The sequence below is a fragment of the Colossoma macropomum genome, unplaced genomic scaffold (assembly GCF_904425465.1).
Source record: "Colossoma macropomum unplaced genomic scaffold, Colossoma_macropomum, whole genome shotgun sequence".
Lineage (NCBI taxonomy): Eukaryota > Metazoa > Chordata > Actinopteri > Characiformes > Serrasalmidae > Colossoma > Colossoma macropomum.
Genome location: NW_023495351.1, coordinates 272,821 through 285,577, shown reverse-complemented (window position 1 = coordinate 285,577; position 12,757 = coordinate 272,821). Strand labels below are relative to the sequence as shown.

The 12,757-nt window shown below is 39.7% G+C and overlaps 1 protein-coding gene across 1 annotated transcript in view; it reads left to right on the top strand.

Annotated features, from left to right (window-relative positions):
- The first annotated feature begins 2,525 nt into the window (after positions 1–2,525).
- Positions 2,526–12,757, top strand: part of lrfn2b (leucine rich repeat and fibronectin type III domain containing 2b) — a 213,236-nt gene continuing 203,004 nt past the window's right edge. The window contains exon 1 of the mRNA XM_036562270.1: positions 2,526–2,784. The gene's annotated coding sequence lies outside the window, so the exon portion shown is untranslated. The remainder of the gene's footprint in view (positions 2,785–12,757) is intronic.

The following is a 12,757-nucleotide window of genomic DNA, read 5'->3' as shown; positions in this document are numbered from 1 at the left end:
AAAATATCAGTTCCATTTTCATTTCCCCGCTGAATTCCTGCACCGAGAGGTTCTTTGTTTGTTTTTGTGTTTATGGTAAATAAATACTTTGGGCAGTTTTGTTACTGTGGCAAGCTGTTTCCTTCCTGGTGAGTTTTTGTTGTTTTAGAGCTGTGCTGCAGCAATTTGTTTTTGTGAACAATGATGAAAAACTGAATGTGGTGGAACAAAGCTCCCCAGTCCTGCTCCCAACACACCTGATACAACTAATGAACTAATTAACAAGCTCTTCCTGAGGTGAACTGGGTCTGTTGGGGGGTGGGGACTCCATGACATGCTGGGCAGCGCTTCTCCAGGACCAGGAAAGGACTGAGAACAGCTGTGGTGGAAGAAACGGATCTGACTGATCCCCGCTTTACATTTTATAGAAGGTTTGGAAGAGTTTCCAAGTTGGAAAATGATCATGTGACCAAGTCCTGTATACTAGGTAAAGCTAACGTTAATTCGCACTGAAGTAGTCATGGCAACAGGTCTATTTATCGTACCATATATACCACTACTAAGGTCTGAGGGAAATATCAAGAATATTAGCCAGTGATGTGAAAATAATGTCAGGCCTAGTTGTAGGTAGCTAAGCATAACAGACTAGCAATTTTTTCATACTTGTTTACTGCTGTGCATACACTGCCAAAAATGATATTTTGCCACGTTAAATCATCTTAAATTTAGTCAAGATATCTAATATTTTTCATTGTAAGGTAACTTGTGAGAAATTTTATGTGACTGTCTAACTTATTTGCAGATTTTGTCATTTTATCTAAAGAAGGCTTATGACAATGTCAGATACTTCAACATCAATTAACTAGATAAAAATAAACATCAAAAACGTCTAGAAATAAGCTGTTTTATTTTTACACTATACTTACAGCAATCTCATAAAGAGAAATATTGACCTGACTAGATTTAAGATGATTTTCCATGTCAAGATATTTTTTGCAGTTAATCACTGCATGTAGGCTGGCAGTTAAAAACATTTACACAGTAATATATAGAAACTAACATTATTCAGGCATATTTGCAAACTTCTCAACTTCATGGAAGTGCTAGTCTGTCACCATCGTATTCCAATTCTTGCCCCAGGCCCTAAAATCCAGCTCCAGGGCTTCACTTTGATGATGTGGAGAAGTTGAAGATGTGTAGGTTTTATTCTAGTGGCTATCGCTGTCCTGTGTTTAAACTAGTGTAGTGACTAGTGTAAACTGCCAGAGAACTCTGCTCACAGATACAAACTAAATATAATTTAATGCGCCTGGTACATTAGCAGGAGGGGCATTACTGAACAATCCCAGTGCAGGACGTGGAGCACTATTAACCAGTCCCAGTGCAGGAGGTGGAACACTATTAATCAGACCCAGTGCAGGAGGTGAAGCACTATTAATCAGACCCAGTGCAGGAGGTGGAGCACTATTAACCAGTCCCAGTGCAGGAGGTGGAACACTATTAATCAGACCCAGTGCAGGAGGTGGAGCACTATTAACCAGTCCCAGTGCAGGAGGTGGAACACTATTAATCAGACCCAGTGCAGGAGGTGGAGCACTATTAACCAGTACAGGCGGTGGAGCACTATTAACCAGTACAGGCGGTGGAGCACTATTAACCAGTACAGACGGTGGAGCACTATTAACCAGCCCCAAAGCAGGAGGTGGAGCACTATTAATCAGACTCAGTGCAGGAGGTGGAGCACTTTTAACCAGACTCAGTGCAGGAGGTGGAGCACTTTTAACCAGACTCAGTGCAGGAGGTGGAGCACTATTAACCAGCCCCAGTGCAGGAGGTGGAGCACTATTAACCAGACTCAGTGCAGGAGGTGGAGCACTTTTAACCAGACTCAGTGCTCAGTACTATTAACCAATCCCAGTACATAAGGCAGGGCGTCACTAACCAATCCCTGCATAGGAGGTGTGGCATTACTAACCAATCCCAGCACATAAGGCAGGGCACTATTAGCCCATCCCAGCACAGAGGGTGGAACACTATATACCAATCCCAGCATAGGAGGCGGGGTTATTATTAGCCAGTCCCAGCACAGGAGCACTACTAACCAATCCCAGCACAGGAGCACTATTACCCAATCCCAGCACAGGAGATGGGGCACTGTTAGCCGATCCCAGTGCAGGAGACGGGAAAATAGCAGCCAGTGCCAGAGGAGGACATGAGACAGTACTAACCAATCCCAGCGCAAAAGGCGGGGTTTGTCGGAAAACTGGTGGGAAAAAAAGAAGCCCACGCTGTGCGGTAGCTTAGCTTCAGCGGTGTGATGTCCCGCCTATAGTGCGCAGGATCCGCAGACTTGTGAACAGAAGTAATCGGATTTACTTTTGTTTCGAAATATCAGGCCACGCCGATTTTTCCTCTTTATCAGGAAGCGTTTTCTTTCCACGGTGACGGACTGGTTTCAAGTTGACAGTCGGTCAGAAATGCGCAGAGATGAGAAATGAGCGAGCGGCACAGAGAGAGAAAGAGAGAGAGAGAGAGAGAGAGAGAGCGAGAGCGCTCAGGTCCTCTGCAGGCAGATTACTGAGTGCTGTGAGGGAGAGAAATTCTAAGTGATCGATGCGTAACGTGCGCGGCGTTTCGCTGTGTCGCGGGGCTCTGGAAGAGTGTTTTTATTTGCAGCTGGGACGCACCTTTCGCCATGGATCGAGTTTTTACGCGTGGAAATATGAGAAAACGCCACGGGTTAACGGAGGGATAAACTGAGCAGATCGACGAGGAGCCGTCATGGTTGCACAGCCCGGATCAAAGGTAAGCAGACATGCTCGCTGTTTTATAGTTGTATCTGTTTTTTGCAGATTGGCTTCTTTTTCGAATTTTGCCGTTTCACCTTAAATGGTGCAGCAGTTTCATTGAAACTGCTGAACCATTTAAGGTGGAACGGCAAAGTCGAAAAAGAAGCTGGCGAACTTCAGCTTTGTAAGTGATTCTTATAATTCTTAAGAGGGCAAAAAACAGCAACATAACCAACTTTTCACCTACAAATACAGTTCATGCACTGTCCATGTTGTTTGTGCTGTTTCGCATGCAGTGACAGGAAACTTCATTCTGCTCTCGGGTTTTAAATGTCAGTAAAGTTGTTTCATCATATTCGCAGTAAATTGTTGCAAATTCTGTGTAAGCAATGAGCCAGTGGCCAGTTGGACTCAGTTAACTGGTACCAGTGGCTCTGTAACTGAGTTCAGCGCTGCTGCTCCTTCCCTAGAGGTGCTGCTCTAACACTGAATTGCTTTTATTGCGTTACTGGAGCAGCTGACCTCCTTCTAACCGCGTTGCCTTGGTCGCTTTTTTGGCTCTGCTGTTCTCTGCAGCGGCTCATGGAACCACAAAACTGTGACACCTGTGCAGGTGGGCTTGAGGAGCAACAGCTCGATCAATACATCCAATCAAATGGACACACACAGTATCTGCTCTGCTGCGCAAAGAAGTCTTAAGGTAAAGCTTTGGCCTAAATGCTCACCACTAACCACAGTTGAACCACACCTTGAAGAGGAACTCGCACCAATTTTTTCTGCATAAGTCAGTGGTTGACATGTAACGAGAGTCATTCAGAGTGGTTTGGTTTGAAATGGTTGATTGTAGAGACTCTGATTAGGTGCTAAGAACCAGGGGTGACCATGACTACAACATAAATATACCATTTCATTTACTATGCAAAACCACCAGTGAACCTACACGTGGTGTCTGAGCTTTTATATATAATGTTGGTGATAAAATGTTGGAAAAACTGAAACAATATGTCTTCTTTGGGGACTATTTTGCTGCACAATGTCCTCCATGTGCCCCTCCACCATGAATGGATTAAAAAACAAACTCAGCAAATCGTAAAACAGTGTCTCAGGCACCAGGCAGTGTTTTTATAACATGCTTTATAACATATAACTTGCTGTGAGGGAGCTTTTAGAGGTGGACGTCTGGTTCCTATCACCACCACAGTGAACAGTTCTGACTCAGTAAGTTTCTCTAGAACGGAGCATTTACACCAAACCACTCTGAATGACTCTGTTTACATCTTAACCAATTAATTATGTGGAAATTTAGTAAATAAACAAAAAAAAGGACTGTACAATGAAGAAAGACACTATATAGCTGAAAGCATCCAGACAGCCCTTCTAATCAGTGAATTCGGGTGCTCTAAGGTCACTCGTTGCTGACAAACCGGTAACAACGTTGGCCAATAAAATGGGATGCTCTGGAGCCGAGCCTGGCATGCTCAATGCCAAGTGTGGGCTAGAGGGGTATAAAGCCCCCCAGCATTGGGCTGTGGAGCAGTGGAACTCCGTTCTCTAGAGTGATGGAGCTCCATCCAATACCTTTGGGATGAATTGGAGTGATCCAGAACTGACCATCCAACATAAGTATCTGACCTCACTAAAGCTCAATCAAATCTTCACAGCAATGTTCCAACTTCTAGTGTAAAGCTTTCCCAGAAGATTAGAAGCTGTTACTGCCGCAAAGGGGGACAAACTCACTGTTAAAACTCCTTCATTTCAGAAGAAACTCTGCTGTCCACAAACTTTTGGACATATAGTGATGTACATCATGCTAGATACTTGTCATGTACATTTTCAGCCTCTCACTCGCTCTCTTGGGAGAAACTCCAGTGCTAAATCTGTGCATTACAAGGATAATGCTCAGACTATCAAGCCAAGTGCCTACTTCTGATCAGTTTAGCATGATTTGGGTCAGTTTGATTGGTTAGTAAATGCACTATGTTTGGCTTATGCTTTGTAATTTAATGCTTTGGTCACACAAATGCACTCTTACCTCCAAGGATCTACTAGAAGTTTTACATCAGAACGGAATAGTTTGTCGTTTAGCAGAGCAGGCCATTTAGGCTGGTTAGCAATTGCTGGCTACCCATGTTGTTTGGTTGTTAGCACACAGCAGTGTCTCCTGGGTTTAAGGTTGTGATATAGAAGGAATCCATGTCTAGACTTTCTTAATGCACAGAAAACATGTAATGTTTTTTCAGTTAATGACTTGATTTTTTCATTTTAGTGAGACTTTGCATTCATGATCATAAGCCTGAAACAGCTAAATTGCATTGACAAACTTAATTTTTCAGTCTATAGAAGGCAAATAAATATGTTTTGTCACAAAATGAGTGTATTTTGAATCAAACCATACATCACCACTGGTGCAGAAATGCACATTTGTATGCTGTATTCAGTTACCATGAATGTTGCATGCAAGAAGCGAACCCCAGTGGTGAATGTTGCCATGATTGCAGGAAGAGAAATGTAATGGTTTAATCAGTGTGATCAGAGAGGATCTCATTAGTGCAAAGATGCTGTGCAGAAAAGCTTCAGGAATGGTGCACTGCTCGAGTTCTAGATAGAGTGGTGCACTCCTACACAGCTTAGCACTTCCCTGTTTTAACAGCTCATAAAAGGCCTGATCATGAGTTGATGAGTTCAATTACGTGTTTTAGTGCAGAGAAAACATTTGTCTATGCAGAGCTGTGTACCTATAAGTCTTTGTTGTGTATCTGTCTCATAAAGCAGAATTTCTTCCTAAGCCAGTTCACTTTAAGCTTTTAAGAACTTTTAAGTTCAGTCTAACCTGTATTTTCTGTCTCACGACGGTGGATCACATTTTACTGGGATACATTACCATGGCAACTTGCTGCACCAAATCTGCTCCAGGGCAGATTAAGTTTGAGATTTTGGATCATGAATAGCTCTTGGTCCAATCAGGGATGGGCTTCTGACCTGTCTGGGCTGAGCTTCTGAAGGAATAAGGGCTGAGCTTCAGACCTATCAGGGCAGAACTTCTGACCCATCAGGGCAGAGCTTTTGAACCATCGGTTCAGAGCTTCTGACCCATCAGGGCTGAGCTTCTGACCCCTCATGGCAGAGCTTATGACCCATCAGGGCAGAGCTTCTGAACCATCTGGGCAGAGCTTCTGACCCATCGGGGCAGAGCTTCTGACCAATCAAGGACAGCCTCCAGACCAATCCTCTTCATTTTTCATTTGGTTGGCTCAGGAACGCTGTCTTAGTTGAACATGCTTTGTAGGACAGACTGCACGTCTACAGCCATACACCTGTTAGACTGTATTGTCTGTTTACACCTCTAGTTTTGTGATATGGACAAACTCTGTGTTTATATGTTTAAATAACTGTGCCACATGGGTACTTTGCATAACTGCTTGATTTTCACAGTCTGCTGCCTGTCTTGGTCACTGCCTGTTTGCTCGTTTCTGATAAATTCCTGAAAATGGTCTACAGGTTCATGGAGCAATGGTAGGTTGGGTAGATGCAGAATATCTTCAGATTGTAAAGGACATATTGTGAAGTTTCATGCTTATAAAGTCTAATGCATCATGATTTAAATGCATTCTGTACCTGTTCCAGGCTGGAAAACCAGATACTGGATCAGAATGACTTTACTGTCCAAGTGCTCTGGCAAATACTAGTCATTTGTCTTGGTTGAGGTGATGCATCCATAGGTTGGCAAATCAGACAAATACAGACAAATAATACAAATAAATACAACAGTACAACCACAGAATGCATTACAACATATAGAGCATGTTAAGTATGTACAGCAGTGTACACTACACACTGTTTAAGTGTTTTAAGTAAAGAAACCATGAGTTCTAAATGTCAGAACAAAACCTTGTATCTCAATTCGTGTGTGTGTGTGTGTGTGTGTGTGTGTGTGTGTGTGTGTGTGTGTAAATTTCATGATGAATGGACCAAAGGAAATGGCCCAGGGAAAAAAGTCTGGTTCCATTGACTTACATCAAAGGCAAAGTATGTTTTTTCCTTCTCCTCTAAAGTTATCATTTTGGAGATATGAGGTTTTGTTACCTTAAAACAGCAAGGGCCATTTAGTAAAGCCAGTGGTTCTATTTACAGCCATGATTTCTATATAGAACCATTTCATGCTTTAATGGTTCTTTGAAGATAGAAATTGTTCTGCAGATTGTTGGAGAATGTGTTATATAGTTCTGTATAGCACCTTTTTAAAAATGCTTCTACATAGCACCAAAATGGGTTCTTCTATTGTTGCAAGCTTGACATCATAACAACAACAGAACCCATTTTGGTGGTATATAGAACCATATACAACACATTCCTGTGCGTGACGATTTCCTAAACTGTGGGCAGGAATTTGATGAACCATACTGAGTGACCTTAACGGTGAGAATTCTGTGCATCACTGTGGCAAAAGGACCTTCCTGGTGGCGGATATTTCCCAGTGTGCAGCAAAACTCATTGAGTCAGCTGTCGGAGAGTATCATGGGACCAGTCTTCTGGACAGACTTTGTTTGTGATGTTGGGTCTACTGTATTTCCTCACTTTTTCAAGTTGGAAAAGACAAAAAATAATCACGTCACCTTTAAAAATTGATATTAAAATATTTCACATACTGCACTGCACTCCAGTCATACTTATTCTGCTTTCTTTGTAACTAAACATGCCATTGGTCAATATTTCCTTTCTTATACAGTGTTCTCTATACCCAGAAAACCATGTTGTTGCATAATGTGACATATTTTGGTCCTATGTTCATATTGCCCACCCCATGTAGTAGTTTCTTATCCCAGCTTGTAAAGCTAGCTAGCCACTGGTACTAAACTGGACTAACTAACTTTAAACAGCAATAGCCATTTCAAATAGGGGCAACTTTGCTAATATTAGCTGGCTAGATATTAGTCACTGGTACAAGTATACATTGGCTAATTCAGGTAGTAACACTACTCACAACCTTTAATATAAACGTATTAGATAGCTAGGTATTAGCTACTGGAGCAGATTAATATTGGCTAAGTGATTAAAAAGCAACCATGACATTTGGTACTCAACTAGTCATATGACTCATACAGTTTAGTTCATAAGCCCGGGCTTTAGTTAAGTCTAGTTGCAAGGTATTGTTTCTCTGTAAACTACTGAGCGTTCGTTACTATTGTTTATATCCTGTTTTTTTGACCGTTTGCTTCGTTTTTTGACTCTGCCTTTTGTTCAGTCCCTTTGTACTTTTGCTGAACTGTTTTGATCTGTGTTTTGACCTCTTTTGCCTGCCTCTACGACTACGTCTTTTGCCTTGCCCTTTTGTGTTTGTTTGCCTAGTGTTATGCTCATCATAACACTTCTGCTGTGTTTTACGGATTTGACCCATGCCTGTTTTTTGACTACGTTTTTGGACTGTGATTCAGAAAGTAAAGTTGCTTTTGTCCTTTTTATCCGCGAGCGTGTGGTTTCTGTCGATTCATCACAAAACCATACTAATACTAGCTGGGTAGGTATTAGCTACAGGTTTATATTGGCTAATTCAAGTAGCAACACTAGTCACAAACTTAGGCATTTCCACTAAATGTGTTATGTAGCTAGGTATTAGCTACTGGAACAGATTAACATTGGCAAAGTGAACTGATGGCAATAATGGCAGATTCCTATCCCAGCTTATAAAGCTAGCTAGCATTTGGCACTAAACTAGCTAACTTTAAACAGCAGTGCTTATTAGAAGGAGATTAAACTGTGCTAATATCAGCTGGCTATTAGCTACTGGTTCAATTTGGCTGACTAGCAACACTGGTCACAAACTTACATTTCCACTAATATAAAACCTGTGTTGTTACAGATGCATGTAAAAATGATTCTAAAATGATCCTAATATAATATTCTGTACATTAAACAGCTGTAGGCAGCTGTAAAAATGAAACAGAGCCTTAGATGATTTCGTAATAATGGGGAAAAGCTGTATAGTATAGAGACTGAACTTATAGTAAAATCTATCATCATGTCCAAAAAGCTGTGAACAAATCTCGCTGATCAAATAGCTATACATAGTAATCTTATGACAAGAAACTGCAATAGATATATATTTGCAGTTTATTATTTAATAACATTTGCCATTTTTGAACCATGTAATGAGTTCTTGTTGTTCCCAAAATATCTATAATTGTAATAAACCATCGTTTTATGTTTTGGTGTCTTGTTGAACACTTCAGTCTTCTCTGTAAAACTTACAATTATTCATTTGACTGGTGAATCCAAACTTTTGAATGGTAGCATATGTGTTAGCCGTAGCTCTCTGTGAAGACACAGCACAACGCTGTTAAGCAAGGCTGAAGAAGAGAATATGATTGTAGGTTGGTTAAACAGATGAATGCAGGGTGAGTTCTGTAATTACCACCATCTTCAGCATCACAAGCAGGCTGATTCAAACTCCTCGCTGAGCTCTCTATCTAAGACGCCTCCAGTTGAAATCATAGTCAGTATATTTAAGCTTACTGGTTCCTTGTAGGCCTGACACTGTAGAGTATGTTGGATATGAAGTAGCCTTTAATTTTGTCATCTTTAAGGGTCTGGTTAGTGCTAAAAGACTGGATGTTGAATTTAAAAGCAGGCACCAGTATTACAGTTAATTTGATTTTGTCAAGAATTCCTCAGAAATCTTTGTAAATATTAAGTGAGTGAACAGAACCACATTACTGATTCTCACTGCTGTTGTTTTTCTAAAGCTGTGTTTCTGTGGTGTCTCCCATCTCATTTTAAATGCCTAAAAATGCAGTATCTGTGTATGTGTGTTGGCTGTGGTAAATGCGAGGGTGCTCTGTGTTGCCTGGATCTTTTGAATCACTAACCGTTACAGACAGTCAGCTCTAATTCTCACTGACAGAATTATGCTGATTTTATTTTCTCTGATCTGTTTCATTCCTGTGATTTTGAGTTCTGTTTTAGGGTCATGGTTCTGTTGGTGTTATTATATTAGCAATCTAACAATTTATTGATTATTTGAAGATGAATTGACATATCAGGGTTTTAAAAAAAACGACAATAAAATAGATAACATAGGTAGAACAATGATAAACCATACAGAGTCTTTCAACAACCCTTACAGAAACACACCTGAATTTAACACGTTTTTTTTTCATGTGTTTTTTAAACACTGTTCATATTAGTTTCGTGTGTGAAAAAATGTGAGATCACATGTTAAAAAATGTTGTAACTTATAAAAGCGTGTGATCACTTATGGAAATACATGTTGCAACGTGATACATGATCTTCTGTGGAAGCACGTGTGATGATGTGAAAAATGTGTTATAACGTGAAAAACACACGTGAAAAATTTGTGCCATGTGTCATTTTGGCGCATAACGTCACACGGGATCATAGTTATTCACATGACGTTACATATTTTTACCTTTGATCATGTATTTTTGACAATTCACATGTGAAATGTTACTTTTCTGTGATGAGAGTCAAAAATGTTTTATTAGAAAAAGGTAAATTATAAAGTTTTTATTAACTTCTTAAATTCCAAGACATATTGCATACTAAGTCTTACTATTCTGTCACTACAGGGACTTCATTGCAAACTGGCTGAGCTATCCTGAGGTTATAGAAGTGTGTAATAAAGCTTTGGGCCATTTAAGGGGTTAAAAATATAAAACTCTGCAGTGTATATAAACATATGTGTCAGTCAGGTTTATTATGCTACATTTACATTATAGTGGTAGACAGTTGAGGACAAACCATGTATTCCATTGTTTTCAGGTGTTGATTGGTGAGTCTAGTATTACACAACAAAAAATAAAAGAGTACAGAGCATCCTCCTGCCTTTTACCTTCAATGAACGATTGTCTCCTCTGATTATCACCCATTTTCACTGGTAATGCGGTCGTATGCTGCCCCCAATCACGTACCGCTATGAGGCGTGAAACGCACCATAGCTATAAAGGAACAAAATGGGAAAATTTAAAACATGCATTGTTATCAAGCAGATTTATTTATCTATTATTTTTAGGTCTATTTATCAAATTTAGTCAAGTATTCATGACAGCCCTCATTTTTGCACTGTGTACACTGCGTGATGCTTTCTGTTATAAAAGAAAAACTCTCATGGTGTTTGTTCGTCATTGGCCTTGTCACATGGTCACCTTTATTGAGTGACTGACCTTGGTGCTTGGTTCATCTCAAAAAGAGAAACGTCTCATTCGGCACAAACACTGACAATGAAAGGCAGTGTTTTGTGAAGAATGCCACATTAATTGTGCTGCTCTCAGAATTCAGCACATTTGATGGTTACTGGAAGAGCCGTAATACCAGAGTCAGAATTGTTCACAGTGGTGGTGATGGAAACCAGACGTTCACTTTTAAAAGCTCTCTTGTAGAATGTTATTAAATTAAATGGTTATGAATATGCTGCCCATGTCTGAGACATTCTTTTGTTTTATGATAGTTTTGATCTATGGAGGCCTTTTTTCTAGATGAGGATAATTTGTCATATAACATTTATAGGGCTGTCCACCCTAAAATTAAAATAATGAATGGTGAGCAATTGCATTATTTTGTGTAGTTAAATGCGATTAATAATATTTGTCTTATTTGCCCAAATTTGATTTTCTCGATTTATAAAGCAGTTTGTTTTGTTTTAGTTGTATAAGTGGAAAAATAAGCTTTATCAGAATGTATTCATTGCTTAATATTTTTATATAAATAAATATAATAATATTTTAAACGTGAACATGATAACATATGATATGTCTGCATGTTCCAACCACACACACACACACAGATTTTCTAAACTGCTTATCCTTCTGGGTTGTGGGGGGAGCTGGAGCCTATCCCATTGGACAGAAGGCAAGAAACACCCTGGACAGGTCGCCAGTCCATCACAGGGCATGTTCCAACCAATGTGTGTGAATATCATATATATTATGTATACAGTCAATGAGTGTATATTTCATAAGTATCTTATATACAGTGAATAAGTGACTGTGTCATATATCATATATACAGTCAGTGAGTTTATATATCATATATATCAGATATACAGTCGGTGAATGTCCATCGTATATATCATATATAGAGTCAATGAGTGTCTATATCATATTTATCATATATATGATGGCGAGGATAGGATTGCTGTGTAAATGCCATGTATTTATAATCATGTAGCTAAAATTAACATTGGTTTTAGAGAGAGCCTTGAAAGAAACTCGCCATTTAAAAGCTGCATTCGAAAAAAAGGTTGAGCAGTCAGAGCAACACACACTTCAAGGTAGAACTAGCGTCAGCAAGAGAGGTATAAAGCCCCCATTCTTGGGCTGTGGAGCACTGGATCTGTGTTAAAAAATCAGTGGCGGTAATAATTCATTGGGTTAATGCATTATTAATGCGATCACTTTGCCACTATCTCCCATTTTATAATGTCCAACGAGATTAACTAGAGCATAATGATATTGATAATGCCCATATGTGTATTACTGATATTGTTACAGTACTTTAATGCCAACTTGAGTGTCAGTGTGTAAAAGATTTAGTTTTTTTTTTCTTTTAGTGCAGAAATATCACCATTTTCCCAAAAGAATATTGCAAGATTCCTGACAGATGAGATATTTACAATGAGCATATTAATCATATTAAGGGGATGTAAGCACGTCTGTTATTTCCTCACTCGAATAAACACATTGTTTTTCTAATTCTCATAAACACTCCACTGAGACGGTGCACTATTTCAGGTTCCATGAGTCATGAATATCAATTTATGCCGCTTAGATTAAAGAGGCCATCACTGTTAACGCATTTAAGCGCTTGATTATAAAATCTGAATGTTGGACTCCTCACGACTGCATCAGCATTCATTTGTATAATGCATTCCGCTGCCAACTTGATAAGCGTTCTATTGTTTGTTCATCATGTAAACGAACGCTGATTGTCCTGACTTGGCTGACGTCCAAGGAAGTCTTTACGTTTCCAAATAATAC